This window comes from Neophocaena asiaeorientalis, unplaced genomic scaffold (assembly GCF_003031525.2).
Source record: "Neophocaena asiaeorientalis asiaeorientalis breed wild unplaced genomic scaffold, Neophocaena_asiaeorientalis_V1.1 scaffold88, whole genome shotgun sequence".
In the NCBI taxonomy this organism is placed as follows: Eukaryota; Metazoa; Chordata; class Mammalia; order Artiodactyla; family Phocoenidae; genus Neophocaena; species Neophocaena asiaeorientalis.
In genome coordinates, this window is record NW_020175683.1 from 1,019,732 (window position 1) to 1,040,878 (window position 21,147).

The window sequence follows — 21,147 nt, forward strand, 5'->3', positions numbered from 1 at the left end:
AATGAACATATGTGCAAAGCAGAAACAGACTCACAGGTACAGAAAACAAACTTGTAGTTACTAAAGAGAGACGGAAGCGGGGAGGGACAAATTAGGGTATGAGATTAACAGACACAAACTACAATATATAAAATAGATAAGCAACCAGGGTATACTTTACAGCACAGGGAATTATACCCATTATCTTGTAATAACCTATAATGGAGTATAATTTGCAAAAATACTTAAGCACTATGCTGTACACCTGAAACTAACACAATATTGTAAATCAACTATACTTCAATAAAAAAAGTGCTTTCCATTAATTAGAGGAAAGAAACAGGGTAGTTTATAAAGTTTTTATGTTAATGTCTCTGTGACCATTAGTTTGGGAACTAACAAGAAAGGAAGCATGATTTAAGTCCTAGTGCCAGGGGTGTTAATATCAATATAATTTTGTGTTCAGGGCCCAGCAGGGAGGGTTAAGGTGTAATCTGTGCTTCTAAGTATAATTTTTACTATGATGATGATTACCTAACTTTAGATTTCTTTCCAAAATGGAGTAGAAAGATTTCTCCACATCATTATGATATGGATTAAGTTGATTTTTGTTATTTTGATTATTCCACCTACAATTAGAATTAAAGATATTATGCTGGAAGTTGACTGCTGCTCGGGCAAGATCTTACAGGATGACATCAGCTATGGCGTGACATGATATATAAGTGTCTTGAGCATTTCAAACCCAGATATTCAGGGTGCGTTGATCACTCAGAGTTAAGTAGATTCAGAAGATTGCCTTATACTAACCAAGACCTGATGAGACTGGTAGATAAACCAAAGAGCCCATTTTAAAATTTATAACACATACATTTATAAGATTATCTATAAACATTGAACAGTACTACCACAGTGCTCAGCTTTATAGCTTCCACTTGGTTACCTTCTTGAGTGTCAGTAAGAAATGAACATGGACAGGCAGATGACTTCTGATGGTCCTTTGCTGGCCAAGGAATCAGAGCAAGAACAGTGAGATGAGCAGTTGATGGCATCAGTTTACAACTATTTTGTGGGTTTTACCTTCAGATGGTGCCTGATTCTCTCCAGTTTTCTGGATTCATCACCTGTTCCCCTTGCAAGTGCTGGATTACAGCAGACACACTTGGGGTCCATGACTTTCTCTTTTTTCTGCACACCGTGCGCAACAATAAACACATTCCATCTTCACATATAACATCTTTGTTTCAGATACACACACCATGATTCGAATCTCTAGTCCCGCTCTTCCAGCTTCGGGCCTGGACGATACTCTTTTGAGATGCCTTCCATGGATATCTGATTTCATTCCTTGTGTGGCTAGTTTATTAAAGTCATAGAGCTATGGGGGAGACCGCTCTTATTCCAGAATTCAACTTCCAGTGTTACATAGTAAAGATAAAGAAATAATAGATAATATTAGAGTAAAATATTAGCCTTTTTGTTACCAATACCATTTTTGAAAAAAAATGAAGCCTAAGAAATATATGCATGTCACTTAATAATAATTAAATACATCAACTTACTTTAAGTTAATAAATTGAATAACATTGTAATACAAAGGAATGTATTAAATGCAGACTTTGTGACTTATGGGTGGTTTTTTTTGCGGTACGCGGGCCTCTCACTGCTGTGGCCCCTCCCGCTGCGGAGCACAGGCTCCGGACGCACAGGCTCAGCGGCCATGGCTCACGGGCCGAGCCGCTCCACGGCACGTGGGACCCTCCTGGACCGGGGCACGAACCCGCGTCCCCTGCATCGGCAGGTGGACTCTCAACCACTGTGCCAACAGGGAAGCCCAAGGGTGGTTTTTTAATAGAACATTTTAGGGATTGCTATTTTGACTTTTTAAAAGTGAGCATTATAAGCAGGTTGGTTCTACAGTGCAATTTCATACTAATATATATTTATTTATATTATATTTATAACTTATACATTTGATATATATTTAGGAAAATTTCCTATTTCCCCCCCTTAAAAATATACAAAATTCTATTTCTTTTACAGATTTGAAAATGTTTCATAGCAATCAGAATCATTTTCAGAGTGCTGTTAAATTCTATTTCTGATTACTTGCTTTTGTCTCTAATACCATTAATAGCTTCATAATGCAACACAGCTCTAGACCGTCACCTGCAGCTTATTACAAACCCGTTAAAGAGGACCCGTTCCATGGTTAACCTTCTCTTTCAGTGAAGACTGGCTCTGTTAGGTAAATTCTCTATCACTCTGTTTTTTGGGGGTTCTTTTGGTCAAGTGTCAGAGGACTCATTTTGCAAAAGAATATATTCACTAGTTTTTCTTCAATGTAATAATTCATTAACATGCAGATATTTAGCACGTAAGCTATTGGTCCAGTACAAATTGTTTATTAATGTGAGCCCATGGATTTGTAATCCTTATTGAAGAGAATTGCCAAAGAAGAAAAAGAGATGTAGGGCCCTAATCTCCTTTTTCATCTGTCTATGACTTAATGTTCTTTGCTACTATGATACTAAATTCCTCAACAAATACACTGTAGATTTGAAACAGAAACATTAGAGCTAAATGTCTCATTCCTCATCAAATGGATTAGCCAGGTAGAAACAGGTGGGATGACCTACTTTACATTTTGCATGGGTGAAAAGACTTTTTCTTGTCTCAGGGATTTGTATTCCCAAAATTGAATACAGTTTAAAATAGGAAAAGTGTGAGCTTATTAGCACAGTAATACCCTCTAAATTCTCACTCCCTAGTGAAGGTAGAAAAGTGCTAATTAATCAATTGCTCAATTAGGAGAGGCTCTTAAGAGCACGTTTGTCCTGGGAAAATATAAGCAGCTGATGATCTACCTTAAAAAATAAGCATCTTAAAGGAATTATGTTCAAGTGGCATATTTGGGGTACAATTCTCCAGATAAAATTGTATTTATGACTGAGAGATTTACTCACTTGAAGTTTTCAGTTTTGAAGATGAACCTTTTCCAATTAGGCAATATTATACATCAAAAAAAAAGAACATAAAGTTTATGCTTATTTATTCATGAATTTTAGTAATTATTTATTGAGTGTCTATGTACCTTCATAAAATTTTGTGAGGATTTGATAGTACATGTAAAGTGCTTAGATATTGTGACATAAGAGAAAGTCACACATATCTAAACAAGTATTGTTATCTAAGAAATACATAACTTCCATTCCACAAGTGTAACAATCACTACATCCACATATTTTTTGTGACCTTATTAACGTGCAGGGTGTGTGTTAGGGATGGAGGATAGAGTGACCTTGATCACAGAGTACAAGATGGGAAGTGCATAGGAAGTGACGCTGCACAGATAGCAAATGACAAATCATCAAAGACCTGGGGGCATCATGTGTATAAATTTAAACTTCATCAGGGGAAACAGTAAACTGTTAAAATTATGGATTAATATGATCAGCCCTGGTTTTTAGAATAAGTTATGAGATCAGTGTGAAGGAGCAAGAAGAACAAGACCAAACACAGAGACAATAGATATCAGCAAATCACAGCAAAGCCTCAGTAAAGAACCTGAAGCCTTAAATTAGAATACTAGAACTCCCATTCACTAGTTGTGTTATCTCATGAATAGTGCACCTCCCCTAATTGAGGTTTTCTAATCTATGAAAGGCTATAACAAGAAATATCTATTCCACGGAAATGAATTCAAGCTTGCTGGGCCCCTTTGGGTGCAGTGTTCAGTCTCGTGGCTGAACAGGCAGGCCCCTGGTACAGCTAGATGGAGGGGCCCAGGGCACCTGCCCATGCCCTGTGTCCTTTCCTTTGTTCTAATACCCTTCCTCTGGCTCATTGCCATGCTTTCTTCAACCTGAATCCTGCCCCTCTTTCTAGCCATTTTGCAAAGAGCCTGGTTAGACTATACGTTGGCTTTTAATCTTCGTGTTTTTTTCTTTTGAATCACTTTCCATCTCCTGATTGGTGACCACCCCTCTAGCGTGCTGTATCCTGAGAACCAGCCCAGTTCTCCAGAGTCCCTGTCTTGATCTGTTTTTCTGAGAGTCTAGAAACAATAAAAACTAAATTAATAATTTAATGTTATTTTTAATTAAAGTTATATTACAATGTCCAGAAGAAAAAAGTAAACAAACGTTAGAGATTTTCCCCTGACTTCATTAAAGTGATGCTAATAAATGTCATGCAACCAACATCAGCCAGTTGCCCAAATGAATTACTCAAAATAACAGGAGCAAATGACGATTTTTTCACAGTCATAACTTTTGTAATACTCCTTAGAGTTTTATTAGAACTAATTAAGTATCTTGACTTGAATATCTTACTTGCCATCTCCTTTTTTCCCTTTGATATTAAGTCAGTTGGTTACCAACCAGGTTAGCTATAATATAACTCATAATCAATAAAATAATTGAGTACTTGCCATATGTCTGGTGTCACAAGTAAATGTTTTATCCCCACTCCTGTTGTTTCCTTTCAATAGGAGGAGCTGAATCAGTGTAATATACCTGGGTTTTCTCCACCTCTTTACTTATGTCACCCTCAGCACTAAAGCACATTGGTGGTAACCCTATATTGAAATTGGTAGGAATTTCCTACCAATTAAATGGTTTTTAAGATTAATGACCTAGCATCGAGTACATATGAAATATGAAGAAAATGTGTCAAATCGAGCTCAAACCCAAATGCAAAAGCAAAGGGAAGTAAATAGACATTAGCTCAGCAGGAAAATAACATTCTGGCCAATACCAGTTCCCACTCTGGAATAACTGCACGTCTCCAGTGATGCCACGTGTGCTCCTGACATGAAGCAAGAGGTTCCTCTGCCTGGGACAAATGACAGGAAAGGATCATGAGCTACTGTGACAGGTTCAGCTACATCTCCTGAGATCCTGATGTAGGCACAGCACTGTGCTCTTGCTAAGGACACAAAAAAGATTGTCCTTTTATGTTTTTAAATACTTACAAGAAGAAAAAAATTTGAAGTCCCGATAAGTTTTTTCCCATTTTTCTACTCTTCTTTTGTATATGGTATTATAAATAATATAAAATAACATCTACACATGAGTAGAGATGGAAAAACTTACCTAGCAAGGAGCAAGCCTTTAGACCTATAAACAAAAGAAATATATTTTTTTAGTTAATAATACATTTCTTCCTAATCATTTCCCAACATTTTCACTAGTTTTTTGTCACATATGTAAAAGACCAATCTTCACTCCCATCTACAATGAACTCAAATCTTTGATTTTCAAGATAATACACCAAAACCAATACATACACTAAAGATAAATCATATCTTTTTGTGAGTTATACAGTATTTGTATGTTTGTTCATAGAGTCCAGGAAATAAAAATGGCATAAAGGTGGTGTAGAAAATAATTTTATGAATATTAAAGTTAGATTTAAAAATTAAATATTAAGCAACAACTTTGGTCAATTTGAGCTACACATGAGGCTAAATAATCACTAAACATGATTACAGACCACTAGGGCAGAGAGTGAAAAGTGGTTGGCTATGGATAAGGCATGCCACATGGCTGACAGTACAGGTTTCTGCTTCTTTAAGCTTCTAAGAGCAAGGTTGGTCTCCTAACCCGGATGGAGCTGAGCTTGTATATGGAGACGAAGTGATGCCATCTGTGAGGATTAGAGGGAAATAGGGACATGAACTAGGGAAGATATTACAAATACCTTGAACGATTTGTTGGCACAGCTTCCTGCTATCAGATTGCTCATATAGCATGAGTGCCTTAAAAACTGCAAACGTTCCGTCACAAAAGCCAACACTTTTTATTGGTAAGATATAGGATAGTGCAGTGATGCTCATACTTAGAATGACCTGGGGAGCCTTAAAAAAATGCCAAATTTCAGATCCCAAGAGATTGTGATTTCATTGGTCAGGGGTCAGGCCCAGGAATTGGTAGTTTTAAGCTTCCTTAGAGATTCAAATGTGCAGTCAAAGTTGGCAAGCCTCAGGCTGCTGGTTACCAGTACGAGATGTAGAGTCATACTCACTAGGTTCAATATATCCCTGCGTAGCCTCTTTCTAGCTGTATAACCTTGGGAAGGTCACTTAAGTGGTATTCGTCTGTACTACTCTCTTCCTGTCTGCAGTGTAGATAAAATAGTACCTATCCAAGGACGGATCTAAAGTTTGTAAAGTCTGAATCTTATTCAATTTTGAGAACTCTCTTTAATTGAAAAATGACATAAAATTATTAATGTAAACTTAGGTACAGAAGTAAATTTTTGTTTAGAATGTAAAAGACCTCCCTACAAACTGCCCATTCTTCAAAGCTGACAAATTCAGAAAACTAACATAAAAATTTGTATTAATTGCCTAGCAGTCCTATATATTTTCTCTTTTTCTTTTGTCTTCATATGTCTTTGATCATCTCTTCACATGACAATGATCTTGCAATGTCATTTTCTATAGAGAGATTATTAAAAATCTCATTTATTCTATAGCATGATTCATGAATTTTTTTATTATTGATAGCTTGGAAAAGTTTCTTATACCATCATAACTTTTTTGTTAATGATAGGTAAATATTTAGGATTGTCGTCCTAACTGGGAATAGCGTCCTTCAAAGTTCTTTCATATAAGAGATGTAAAGAGTTCAGGATATTTGAAGTTTTCATATGTAGTAACTATTTTTTTTAAAAAAACTCTTTGAATTCAGATTATTCTTTTTAACTGGTTTTCTGATTTTTATATTATCTTTGTCGATATCAGTATTTTATGCAGCAATTACCAGCACCAGTATAGATGTGATTAGGCAAGGTCGTTTAAAGCTAAGGAAGAAAGAGCAAAGATGTTGTCTGGCAAATGTAGGAGTTGGATTTGCACAGTGTAGTGTTCAGCTAGTGCAACAGTGAGCAACAGGCTGAATAAAGTGTGTGGAGCCAGGATGGAGGTGAGAAGAGTGTCTATTGTTGACAAGTGCCTTAGGAGAGAAAACCTGCCTTTGGGTTAAGGAGTCAAAGGCCTGTGAATGGATCACCAAATGTATGAAAGGTAATAAAGTACAGAAATAAGATTATTAGCATCCTGAGTCAGACAGGCTTGAATCTTAGCTTGTGAATCCTTGCTGAAAATAACTCCGCATAGAAGTGACTGTGAACCACAGAAGTATATTCAACAGAGCCCAAATATACCATCCAAACTTGTCCTTCTACTTTATCTTAAGTATATTTACTACTTAATACATTCCCCTAAAGTGTTATGTATTTAAATTGTCAAAGAAAAAAATTACTTTTTGTCTTCTCATTGGAAAAAGGAAATCAGCTTTTTTCAGGTTCATGCTATGTTTGAGCTTATGGAATAGACCTATACCTGTCACAAGGATTCCATATAGAGAACAATCCTGTGATTCTGTAATTTTCGCATACATTTGCAATGATGTTTTTGACTTCCAATATACATCATTTGGGCATTTGATCTATCTGTACATGATTAAATTGGACATGATAGAGGAAATCTTATAGCTTAAATAGGAGGAAAGTTCTATATAATGGCTGATAAGACTTCTGTCCTCTTGGATCAAAAGGAAAAATGTACGTTTCTCTAAATGTTTCCTAAAATAGAATATTAGTTGAGTATTTGTCAACTTGATAGATAGACATCACTCTCAGTGTAAAACCTTTGCTTTGTTATTATGTTTACGCTCCCATTTTAAATATATTGACTATTATCAATTGAGGCAGTATTTTTTGGCAACATTAACAAAGCAAATAAATAAGACGAGGTACCTCCACTCATTACCGTAGAAACAAGAACACAAATAAATGTTAAATATTTTCTTTCACAAATTTACACACATGTATTAGAGTAATACATCCATAGTCTTTCAAAGTCCCTTGATCCTAGGAAGAAAAAGTGGAGTTTTTTTTTCCTCTTTGTTTTTGTAACTTATTCAGTGCCAAGTTTAGCAGCTCATCCAAACTGTGTAACCATACTTGAAGTCCAAAAATGTCATAAGAAATGGGATCAAATTAAGAACATGATGGGAAGCAGGATCCTTAGATGAAATCAGAAAGGTTAAGAGTCCATTTTATTGTTTAAACTTGAAAGATGTGCTATCTAATTCTCATTTGAGACTTCCTGAACTGTTGGTAGGGAGATTATTTTCATTGTCACTATGTTTTAAGGATAATTAATATAATTATTTCCTTATATAAGTATTGAAACAGGAAAGTTTCTATGTCTTTCAAAACCTTTCAAAATACAGAAGCATTTTCATTCCACTTGATCAATGATCAATGAGGTACAGAGAAGAATAAAGGATTGCTAAATAGCAGTTTACTTTTTAAAAAGCTGTGTAATTAACTCTCAAAAATAAGGCACCAAGCTCTCTGGGGTACTTTCTCATTTTTCTTTTTTCACGTCTGTCCAGAGAGCACTCTGTGAATAAAATTTTCTAAAAGGAGGAAGACCTTTTCATCATATGTTTTAGAGGCAATATGGAAAGAATAAGAAAAAAGTTTAAGGAGGCAGCTTTCCATGATGTCAGTGAAACTGCTTTACAATCTTCATGAGACTTTCCAAAAATTAAGATGAAGCTATATAAATGCACTAAGAACATATTAGTCACTTTTCCTTCTCTTCACCCCCTTTTAAAGAACTGAGATTGCAAAGAAAATTTCATCATGTAATTTAGTCTTTCTTGAACCCTAGATTTACCATTTTTCCCTATCTCTGAGGCTCTTACTGTTCTTTAATGCATATTAACTCTAAATCTCCCTCCACACACACACAGCATGTAATGCAAAGGAAGGGCAAATAGAGCTAAAACAATAACAATTAAATGGTGTTGAAAAAAAACCTTTTCATCTTACTCTGTGTTCTCACCACTATGTGTGCTTTTTTAATGGAAAATTATTTAAAATTTAAAAAGAAAACCCACAAAACAGCATTGGCTTCTGATCTAAACAATTTTCTTTACATTCGGCGAAAATTACAACCAAACTGAACATGTAGCTTTCACTAGCAAGAATAAGCAATTTCGAGTTCAGGGCAGAGTAACAGTACAAAGTGCAGCAGACAATCTATGAGACAGTGATGCGAACGCCAATTATAATGTGATTCAGAATCCAGAAAGTGGATTGTATCAAAAGTTTGAAGAGAACTTTGGACTGATGATGTGATGCCTGCTAAAAATACCTGTGTGAATTCTACTGCATTTCAAACCTGTTCTAGATTGAAGGCGTTGTACAGTATGCGTCCATGTCAGCCTTTTCTTGTCTTTGCTCTGGGCTTCTTCTCCACATCTTTACTCATTTACTCCCACCTCTAACATTCTTTCCATCTCTTGGCCCCATTAAAATTCCACCAGTCTTTCACAGAGGCTTTCTTGATTTTCCCTGTTTATTTATAATCATGATCTCTTTTGAAACTTCATGGTATTTTGCCTTTTGCCTACATGGATCTAATGCATGGTATAGCTCTACTAACCACAGAGCTGTAAATCTAATGACTCTCCAACCAGATGCAGACCTTGAGGACAAGGTTGGATCATCACCATATTTTTGCTGCTAGCATCTTGCCTTGTATATAATATGTGCTCAGCAACAGGGTGTTTAAGTGAATGGATTTCCCAAAGCTAAGATAATTCAGCTGTGCTCATAAGCATCTATGCTGTCATTATGTAGGAGAAACATATTTGTCAGAGTACTTGCTAGTGTTAGAATACTTATAGTTCATATTTACTGTAGTTCAAAGAAGCAGTTGTACCTGGAAGTACTTGGAATGGATAAAGGTGGGAATGGTGGGGAAGAAGAAATTGACAAAAGGGAGAGAGGGATCTAACTGATGGATGTGTAGGTAAGTCATGCTAGGAAAACAAGTTATGAGAAAAGGTGACCACTTCATTTCCCATATCTTGCTTTTTTATGTTGGCTAAACTTTCCCTGTGATTCAGGAAAGTGTTTCCTGAGTATCTGGATCTCAGAAATCATAATTCTTTGGAGAGCTTCAGACATACGGCTCTCAGCAGATTCAGTATCCTGGAATCAGTAGGTTAATTAGTGATCAACTGTTATTAAGGCTTACCAAATATGGCAGCTGATATATCTGAGATTTTACTAATTCTAAGCATTTTTTAAAATTTTGCATTTACTCTGCACGTAGAACTATGTTGCTAAGATAGAAGTATATCTATGATCTCTGTCTCTAATGAACTTGCAGTTTGGGGGCATTAAAGAGTTAAATAGCAAGAAGAACCAGTGAATAGTCAAGTGCAAATGAATTATGTAGTAAAACATGTTGTAAATTTGTCTAATTTTAAGTGATCAAAAATATGAGATTATATAACCCAACTCTCTCTTTTTGCAGAAGCAAATGTAAGGTACACAGGATGACATGTTAAAGGCCACATAACTAATGACAGAGTCAAACTAGACCCAGATATCCCGAGAGGGTAAAGTTATGGGCTATGTTGGTCAGGAAGATTTCATGGTGGAAGTGGAATTCCAGCACAGCCTGGAAGTGGGTAGGAATGGGGCAGTTATAAACGAAGCAATACAAAATGGGAAATGGAAGGATATGATCAGGGAAGAGTATGAATAACTTGTGGATCAGAACAAGAGTTTGTGTTTAATAGCAGAATGTGATAAATTTGGAAATTAAAAAAATTTTACTATAGGGTTAGAATTTTTTCCAAGAATATTTTTTTTTGAAAATTGACCAAAATAACATAATTAAAGTCATATACTTCTTGAAAAAAAAATCTATCTAAAATTTTGGGGGATAGTTAAGAGAGGGAAGAGAAGAGGAAAAGGTAGAATAGTTAAAAATGATCATAACCTGGCATGGAAGGTGAGGGTATGTACAAATGGAAATGAGGGGAATAATTAAGAAAATAAATACTCAGGAAAAATTAGCAGAAGATTTAGAATGCTTATAAAGCAGATTGCCAGCCCTAGAATACATGTAGGCAAATCAGGATGCAGCTTTTTTTTTTCTTTGAGTAAATGGAGGAGGAGCAGATAGGTGGTGGGTAAGAATAGTTTCTGGTGAGTTTGCAGGGATCCACTGATTCCCAAGTTGAAATGCCTTGTAGGCAATTAGAAATGTGATACTGGAGTTCATGATAGCGGTCAAGATTAAAGAAATAGACTGGGAATTGTACAAATAGAGGTGATAATTGAAACCATGAGACCTGATAAGATTCATGTAAAAGAGAAGGAAGGGAATTATAGATCCTATCATTATAGTCTCTTATTAAAAATTCAAGAATTAACTTTAGTTACACTGAAAGAAAAACAGGAAATGAAAAAAATATCAATTCTGTATAGCCTGTGCATAAATGGTTTTTATTAAATTTGATCTAATTTCATACACACATATAAATTCATAATACATATAATTTTGATACAATATTCCTCTAACAACTAATACTTTTGATACTTAACACTATTATGAGTACTATTGATTCTTAGTGCATATTGGGTGCCATAGACTATGTACTGTTTACATCAAAAGGTGCCATATTGGGTGCCATACACTATATACTATTTACATCAACATTTAAGTTGTTGAAATCCATTAAAGATTGTTAGGTGTTAGGACATACTGTAGTGGAGACAAACTTAATATGAGGTTAAATTCTAGTCAGCACATAAGAAGCACAATGCAAAAGGCAAAATTGGCATCTCAAATGGCCCAGAGTTGTTACATTACGTATGTTTGTGATTGTACATGTGTGTGTACAGAACATGATCTGAGAATATGTGTACTCTGTGTAATAGTATAAAAATATGAAAATGTATGAAAAATAGCTTTTTTACTAGCTTAATTATTTTATTGGGTCAGTATGGATGTACTAATTAATTGAATAAATATTTATTGCATACTTACATAAATTGCATTCTAGTTCAGAGAGAAAAACAATAAATGACGTAATTGATATATGCATATAGCAAGTTAAATTGTGGCAAGGGTTAGGGAGAAATTACAACAAGAAAATGAGGGACCATTTCATTGGCAGGGGTGCATTTCAAAATAGGATGGTCAGGGTAGATTTTACTGAGAAGGCAGTATTTAAGGAAAGGCCTGAAAGAAGTGAGGGAGTGACTCATAGGAATTTCTAGGGAAGAACATTCCTTTAAGACATTTCAGAAACCATGGCCTTCCTCAGAGTGAGAAGGAGCCACTAAGGGTTTTGGGCAGAGGAGTGATGGGATCTGACTTACATCCTATAGGATCTCTCCAGCAGCTGTGTCGAGAATTCTTAAATATGCATTGGTGTGTTGCCACTGTACCAAACACAGGTGCAAATATTTCTTAAAAGCTATGGAAGAAGAAGGAGGAGGAAAGAGAGGAAGAGGGTAAAGAGGAAAAGGGGATGGGGGGAGGAGGAGGGGAGAAGGGGGAGAAGAGGAGTTGGATGAGGAGAGAAAGAACTTTTCCACGGGAAAAAAAAAATGCTGCCCAGGACATTTAAAGCTCCATTCTCTTTGGACATAAGATAGTTTGGAGTGCTCCCTCTATCCCTAGAAGTGTGTGATGTGCAGAAACACAAAAGGCTTCTTAATACTGCAATTCCTAATGAGACCAAGACCAAAGCTGTTTATTTCTCATTTAAATAACAGACAAAGCTGCTATTTCTAAGAAAAGAAGTTTACATTAAAGTTTGATTATTATATTCTTGATAATAAATATACCTTAAGTTTTAACAAGTCATAGATTTATAAAAATGTAAACTCCCCCTCCAGTCTAGAGTTTAGATAACTTTTTTAAACATGAGAAATAGAGGTGGAGTCAAGATGGTGGTGTGGGAAGACGTGGAGTTAGCATCTCCCCATAACTAGGGCACCTGCTGGCCACTGGTGAGGGACTCTGATGCTCAAGGAGATGGGAGGAACCCCCAAGTGAACCAGTAGGACATAGGGGGACTGAGGGGGGAGGAGAAGTGGAGGATAGACAGGATCAGCACCTCTGAGACCAGGGAGATCAGGAGAGGCCAGCAGGAGGGAGCCTCCAGGAGGAGTGGGAAAGGAGTGGAGGGCACTTGCCTGCCCACTGGGGGGCCCAGGGAGCCTGCTGAGCTCCCAGGCCAATCCCCTGCTCTCCAAACCCCCTTCCAGGCCTCGTGGGTACTTGGGGGCATAGGAGGGAGGCCAGGGAGGTCAGGAGAGGCAGGTGGGAGGGGCCCTCCAGGAGGAGCAGGAGAGGAGAGGAGAGCGTTTGCCCTGCCCACTCAAGCACAGGAAGCCTGATGGGCTCCCAGGTGAGGTCCCCTGCCCTCTGAGACCAGGGGTGGGGGGCACGCCTGGGCCCCTTCTGTTCCTTGAACCTAAGCCTCACCCCCAAGAGCCCCCAGGGCCTTTTCCAGCCCTCTGGGTCTTGAGCATCGGCCCCACCCACTTCCCAAACCTCACCCTTGCTTAGGCCCCACCCTCCACAGCCAAGGACTTTCCCCCCTTTTTTTGTTCTTTTCTTTTTGCTCCTCCTCTTTTTTACTATTATCATACTGATGTTCCTTCCAGTTGTTGATTCATTTATATTTTTATATTCTTCTGAACCTATCTCTTAGTTTCCTAGTCTAATTTTATTTTTTACTTTGTTGTGGGGTTTTTTGGTTTGTTTGTTTGTTTTTGCCACCCCAGGTGGCTTGCGGGATCTTGGTTCATGAGCCCAGGGTCAGGCCAAAGCTCCTGTGGTGGGAGCTCTAAGTCCGAACCACTGGACTGACAGAACCTCAGACCCCAGGGAATATTCTTCGGAGTGAGGTCTCACGGAGTTTCTCATCTCAGCATCAATACCCAGCTCTACCCAATAGCCTACAAACCTCAGTGTTGGAAACCTCAGGCCAAAAAACCAGTAAGACAGGAATACAAACCCACTCATTAAAAAAAAAAAAAAAAATGAGATGGCAAAAAAATATGTCACAGATGAAGGAGCAAGGTAAAAATCTACAAGACCAAATAAATGAAGAGGAAATAGGCAATCTACCTGAAAAAGAATTCAGAGTAAAGATGATCCAGATCTCAGAAATAGAATGGAGGCATGGATTGAGAAAATATAAGAAATGTTTAACAAAGATCTAGAAGAAATAAAGAACAAACAAACAGAGATGAACAACACAATGACTAAAATGAAAAATACACTAGAAGGAATCAATAACAGAATAACTGAGAGAGAAGAACAAACAAGTGAGCTGGAAGACAAAATGCTGTAAATAACTGCTGAGGGGCAGAATAAAGAAAAAAGAATGAAAAGAATTGAAGACAATCTCAGAGACCTCTAGGACAACACTAAGCATACCAACATTTGAATTATAGGGGTCCCAGAAGAAGAAGAGAAAAAGAAAGGGTCTGAGAAAATACTTGAAGAGATTATAGTTGAAAACTTCCCTAACATGGGAAAGGAAAGAGTCACCCAAGTCCAGGAAGCACAGATAATCCCATACAAGATAAATGCTGGGAAAAACACACAAGGACACATATTAATCAAACTAACAAAAATTAAATTCAAAGAAAGATATTAAAAGAAGCAAGAGAAAAACAAAAAGTAACATACAAAGGAATCCCCATAAGGTTATCAGCTGATTTTTCAGTGGAAACTCTGCAGGCCAGAAGGGAGTGGCAGGATATACTTAAAGTGATGAAAGAGAGAAACCTATAACCAAGATTACCCAGCAAGGATCTCATTCAGATTCAATGGAGAAGTCAAAAGGTTTTCAGACAAGCAAAAGCTATGAGAATTCAGCACTACCAAACCAGCTTTATAACAGATGCTAAAGAAACTTCTCTAAGAAGATGACCCACAAAAAAAAAATCCCAAAACAATTTATAAAATGGTAATAGGAACATACATATCGATAATAACCTTGAGTAAATGGATTAAATGCCCCAACCAAAGGACACAGACTGGCTGAATGGATACAAAAACAAGACCCATATATATGCTTTCTACAAGAGACCCACTTCAGACCTAGGGACATATACAGACTGAAAGTGAAGGGATGGAAAAAGATATTCCATGCATATGGATATCAAAAGAAAGCTGGAGTAGCAATACTTGTATCAGATAAAATAGAATTTAAAATAAAGACTGTTACAAGAAAAAGGAGGGACACTACGTAATGATCAAAGGATCAATCCAAGGAGAAGATATAACAATTATAAATGTTTATGCACCCAACATAGGAGCACTTCAATACATATGGCAACTGCTAACAACCATGAAAGGAGAAATCAACAGTAACACAATAATTGTAGGGGACTTTAACACCCCACTTACACCAATGTACAGATCATCCAAACAGAAAATAAATTAGGAAACACAAGCTTTAAATGACACTATAGACCAGATGGATCTAATTGATATTTATAGAACATTCCACCCAAAAGTGGCAGAATACACTTTCTTCTCAAGTGCACATGGAATATTCTCCAGAATAGATCACATCTTGGGTCAGAAATCAAGCCTCAGAAAATTTAAGAAAATTGAAATCATATCAAGCATCTTTTCTGACCATAATGCTATGATATTGGAAATCAGTTACAGGAAAAATACTGTAAAAAACACAGACACATGGAGGCTAAAGAGTGCACTACTAAATAACCAAGAAATCACTGAAGAAATCAAACATGAAATTTAAAAATACATAGAAACAAATGACAATGAAAACACGACGACCCAAGACATATGGGACGCAGCAAAAGCAGTTCTAAGAGGGAAGTTTATAGCAATACAATCCCACCTCAAGAAACAGGAAAAATTTCCAATAAACAATCTAACCCTACATTTAAAACAACTAGAGAAAGAAGAACAAAGAAAACCAGAAGTCAGTAGAAAGAAAGAAATTATAAAGATCAGAGCAGAGATAAACGCAATAGAAACCAAGAAAACAATAGCAAAGGTCAATAAAACTAAAAGCTGGTTGTTTGAGAACATAAACAAAATTGATAAACCCTGGGGCTTCCCTGGTGGCGCAGTGGTTGAGAGTCCGCCTGCCAATGCAGGGGCCGCGGGTTTGTGTGCCGGTCCAGGAGGATCCCACATGCCACGGAGCGGCTGGGCCCATGAGCCATGGCCACTGGGCCTGCGCGTCCGGAGCCTGTGCTCTGCAATGGGAGAGGCCACAACAGTGAGAGCCCCATGTACCGCAAAAAAAAAAAAAAAAAATGATAAACCCTTAGCCAGACTCATCAAGAGAAAAAGGGAGAGGACGCAAATCAATAAAATTAGAAATGAAAAAGGAGAAATCACAACTGACACTGCAGAAATACAAAAGATTATAAGAGACTACTACAAAAAACTATATGCCAATAAAATGGACAACCATGAAGAAATGGGCAAATTCTTGGAAAGGTACAATTTTCTAAGACCCAACCAGGAAGAATTAGAAAATATAAAAAGACCTATCACAAATAATGAAATTAAAACTGTAATTACAAATCTTCCAACAAACAAAAGTCCAGGAGCAGATGGCTTCACAGGAGAATTCTATCAAACATTTACAGAAGAGATAACACCAGTCCTTCTCAAACACTTCCAAAAAATTGCAGAGGGAGAAGCTCTCCCAAATTCATTCTACAAAGCCACCATCACCAAAACCAGAAAAAGAGATCACAAAAAAAGAAAATTATAGACCAGTATCACTGATGAACGTAGATGCAAAAACCCTGAACAAAATACTAGCAAACAGAATCCAACAACACAATAAAAGGATCATACACCATGATCACATGGGATTTATCCCAGGGATGCAGGATTCTTCAATATATGCAAATCAATCAATGTGATACACCATATTAACAAATTAAACAATAAAAACCATATGATCATCTCCATAGGTGCAGAAAAAGCTTTTGACAAAATTCAACACCCAGTTATGATAAAAAAAAAAAACAACCTTTCCAGAAGATGGGCATAGAGAGAACCTGTCTCAACATAATAAAGACCATATATGAGAAACCCACAGCAAGCATCATACTGAATGGTGAAAAACTGAAAGCATTTCCACTAAGATCAGGAACAAGACAAGGATGTCCACTCTCACCACTCTTATTCAACATAGTTGTAGAAGTCCTAGCCACAACAATCAGAGAAAAAAACAAATAAAAGGAATACAAATTGGAAAAGAAGAAGTAAAACTGTCATTCTTTGCTGATGACATGATACTGTACATAGAAAATCCTAAAGATGCCACCAGTAAACTACTAGAACTAATCAATGAATTTTGTAAGGTTGTAGGATACAAAATTAGTGCACAGAAATATCTGGCATTCCTATACAACAGCAACGAAAAATCAGAAAGAGAAATTAAGGAAACACTCCCATTTACCATTGCAACAAAAAGAATAAAATACCTAAGAATAAACCTACCTAAGGAGGCAAAAGACTTGTACTCAGTAAACTATAAAACACTGATGAAAGAAATCAAAGATGACATAAACAGTTGGAGAAATATATCATGTTCTTGGAATGGAAGAACCAATATTGTGAAAATGACTATAGTACCCAAAGCAACCTACAGATTCACTGCAATCCTATCAAACTACCAATGGCATTCTTCAGAGAATTAGAACAAAAAATTTTACAATTTGTATGGAAACACAAAAGACCCCAAATAGCCAAAGCACTCTTGAGAAAGAAAAATGGAGCTGGAGGAATCAGGCTCCCCAACTTCAAACTCTACCACAAAGCTACAGTAATCAAGCCAGTATGGAACTGGCACAAAAACAGAAATATTGATCAATGGTACAAGATAGAATGCCCAGAGGTAAACCCATGCACATATGGGCACCTAATTTACAACAAAGGAGACAAGAACATACAATGGAATAAAGACAGCCTCTTCAATAAGTGGTGCTGGGAAAACTGGACAGCTACATGTAAAAGAATGAAATTAGAATGCTACCTAATACCATATACAAAAATAAACTCCAAATGGATTAAAGACTTAAATGTAAGACCAGACACTATAAGGCTCTTAGTGGAAAACATAGTAAAAACACTCTTTGACCTAAACCACAGCAAGATCTTTTTCGACCCACTTCCAAGAGTAACGGAAATAAAAACAAAAATAAACAAATGGGGCTTAATGAAACTTAAAAGCTTTTGCACAGCTAAAGCAACCATAAACAACACAAAAAGACAGCCCTCAGAATGATAGATAATATTTGCAAATGAACAACAGACAAAGGATTAATCTTCAAAATATACAAACAGCTCATGGAGCTCACTATCAAAAATGCAAACTATCCAGTTAATAAATGGGCAGAAAACCTAAATAGACATTTCACCAAGGAGGACAAACAGATGACCAAGAGGCACATGAAAAGATGCTTAACATCACTAATTATTAGAGAAATGCAAATCAAAACTACACAGCCACTATGGAGAAAAGTAGGGAGCTTCCTTAAAAAACTAAAAATAGAACTACCATATGACCCAGCAATCCCACTACTGGGCATATACCCTGAGAAAACCATAATTCAAAAAGAGTCATGTACCACAATGTTCATTGCAGTTCTGTTTACAATAGCCAGGACATGGAAGCAACCTAAGTGTCCATCGACAGATGAATGGATAAAGAAGATGTGGCACATATATACAATGGAATATTGAATATTACTCAGCCATAAAAAGAAACAAAATTGAGTTATTTGTAGTGAGGTGGATGGACCTAGAGTCTGTCATACAGAGTGAAATAAGTCAGAAAAAAAGAATAAATACCATATGCTAATGCATATGTATGGAATCTAAAAAAAAAAATGGTATTGATGAACCTAGTTGCAGGGCAGGAATAAAGAAGTAGACATAGAAAATGGGCTTGAGGATGTGGGATGGGAGGGTGAAGCTGGGCCAAAGTGAGAGTAGCATCGACATATATATATAAACTATTAAATGTAAAATAGTTGGCTGGAGGGAAGCAGCAGCGTAGCATAGGGAGATCGGCTCAGTGCTTTGTGATGACCTATAGAGGTGGGATAGGGAGGGTGGGAGGTAGGCTCACGAGGGAGGGGATATGGGGACATGTGTATACATATGGCTGATTCGCTTTGTTGTGCAACAGAAAGTAACACAGTATTTTGAACCAATTATACTCCAGTAAAGGTCTATTAAAAAAAAAAGAGAAATAAATATTGGGGGAGGGAGTCCAGTGTATTTGTTAAATCATTTACTGAACTAACTTGCCCACTTTCTGCCTCATCTTGGTATCCAGAGAACCATGTAACTTCCCAGACTTCCCTTTCTCATCTTTCTAATTGCGTACTACAAAGTACTACTAGGTGAATTTTCTGCAAATATCATTCTCTCATGTTACTCCCAGGTTCAAAATTCTCCCGTGTTTACTTACTGCTGACAAACTAAACTCTCAAATTTGGGTCCAAGAGAAATTATAACCTCGCCCCACTCCCTTCACAAACCTACTTACTGCTACAACCGAGCAGATTTTCCACTTGTTCTCTAGACATGAAACATTCATTCTTGATTCTGTCTCTACTCAGGATGAAATCAGAGATATAGTGTGCTAATATGTGGTCATGCATGGAGGAAGGAAAGGCTTAAATGACCAGTATTTGCTTTTAATTTGTTGCTATGGAAATGAGAGGCATTGCCCCTTGATATTTATTTATGTTCCAAGTCAGTGTTACATGAACATGATGATTCAGTTAATAACGACAAAGTTTTATGAACAGGAACAAAGTCATAGCAATGAAGAAAGTAATCTCCACAGTTAAAATAGAAATTTATCTTTGACACTGACAGTTACTGAACACAAGATTGTGGAATATAAACAAAGGGAGACTTGATTCATTCCTGCTAGCTGGGAAGACAGAAGTTATGATTCAGACATAGCATGGAGTTTCTTTCCCCACTATGTGAAACTCAACTTTTCTCCTACCTGAAAATGCTCACCCCAGGCTTTTCTGGCCATTTAGAGATTATCTTTTCCACTGTGATCTCTACCTTACTCTGAACTTTGAGAGTACCTTGTTCCTAGACAAGTCTATCAGAGTGTCTCTCGTGGCCAACCTTCTCCTCTACCATAAATTGCCCTCCCACAGCTCTCTGCTCTGGGAATCAATGAGCGTGCTGTGAATCCATTATATATATAGTATTAAGGTGACCATAATCCTGTTTTGACTTGGATAGACATAGTTTATGTATTTCATCACAATGTTCTATTAGTTTAGCAGAATTTTAAAAAATTTAAACCAGTATTATTATTATTTTTTATGTTCCATAATTTATTTTTTTAGTTTCTGCTTTATAACAAAGTGAATCAGCTATACATATACATATGTTCTCATATCTCTTCCCTCTTGCATCTCCCTCCCTCCCACCGTACCAAAATCATTGATTAGCTCTAGTAGTTTTCTGGTAGCATCTTTAGGATTCTCTATGTATAGTATCATGTCATCTGCAAACAGGGACAGCTTTACTTCTTCTTTTCCAATTTGGATTCGTTTTATTTTCTTTTCTTCTCTAATTGCTGTGGCCAAAAATTCCAAAACTATGTTGAATAAGAATGGTGAGAGTGGGCAACCTTGTCTTGTTCCTGATCTTAGTGGAAATGCTTTCAGTTTTTCACCATTGAGGACAATGTTGGATGTGGGTTTGTCATATATGCCCTTTATTATGTTGAGGAAAGTTCCCTCTGTGCCTACTTTCTGCAGGGTTTTTATAATTCGGTGTTGAATTTTGTCAAAAGCTTTCTCTGCATCTATTGAGATGATCATATGGTCTTTCTCCTTCTATTTGTTAATATGGTTTATCATGTTGATTGATTTGTGTACATTGAAGAATCCTTGCATTCCTGGGATAAACCCCACTTGATCATGGTGTATGACCCTTTTAATGTGCTGTTGGATTCTGTTTGCTAGTATTTTGTTGAGGATTTTTGCATCTATGTTCATCAGTGATACTGGCCTTTAGTTTTCTTTCTTTGTGACATCCTTGTCTGGTTTTGGTATCAAGGTGATGGTGGCTTCGTAGAAGGAATTTGGGAGTGTTCCTCCCTCTGCTATATTTTGGAAGAGTTTGAGAAGGATAGGTGTTAGCTCTTCTCTAAATGTTTGATAGAATTCGCCTGTGAAGCCATCTGCTCCTGGGCTTTCGTTTGTTGGAAGATTTTTAATCACAGTTTCAATTTCAGTGCTTGTGATTGGTCTGTTCATATTTTCTATTTCTTCCTG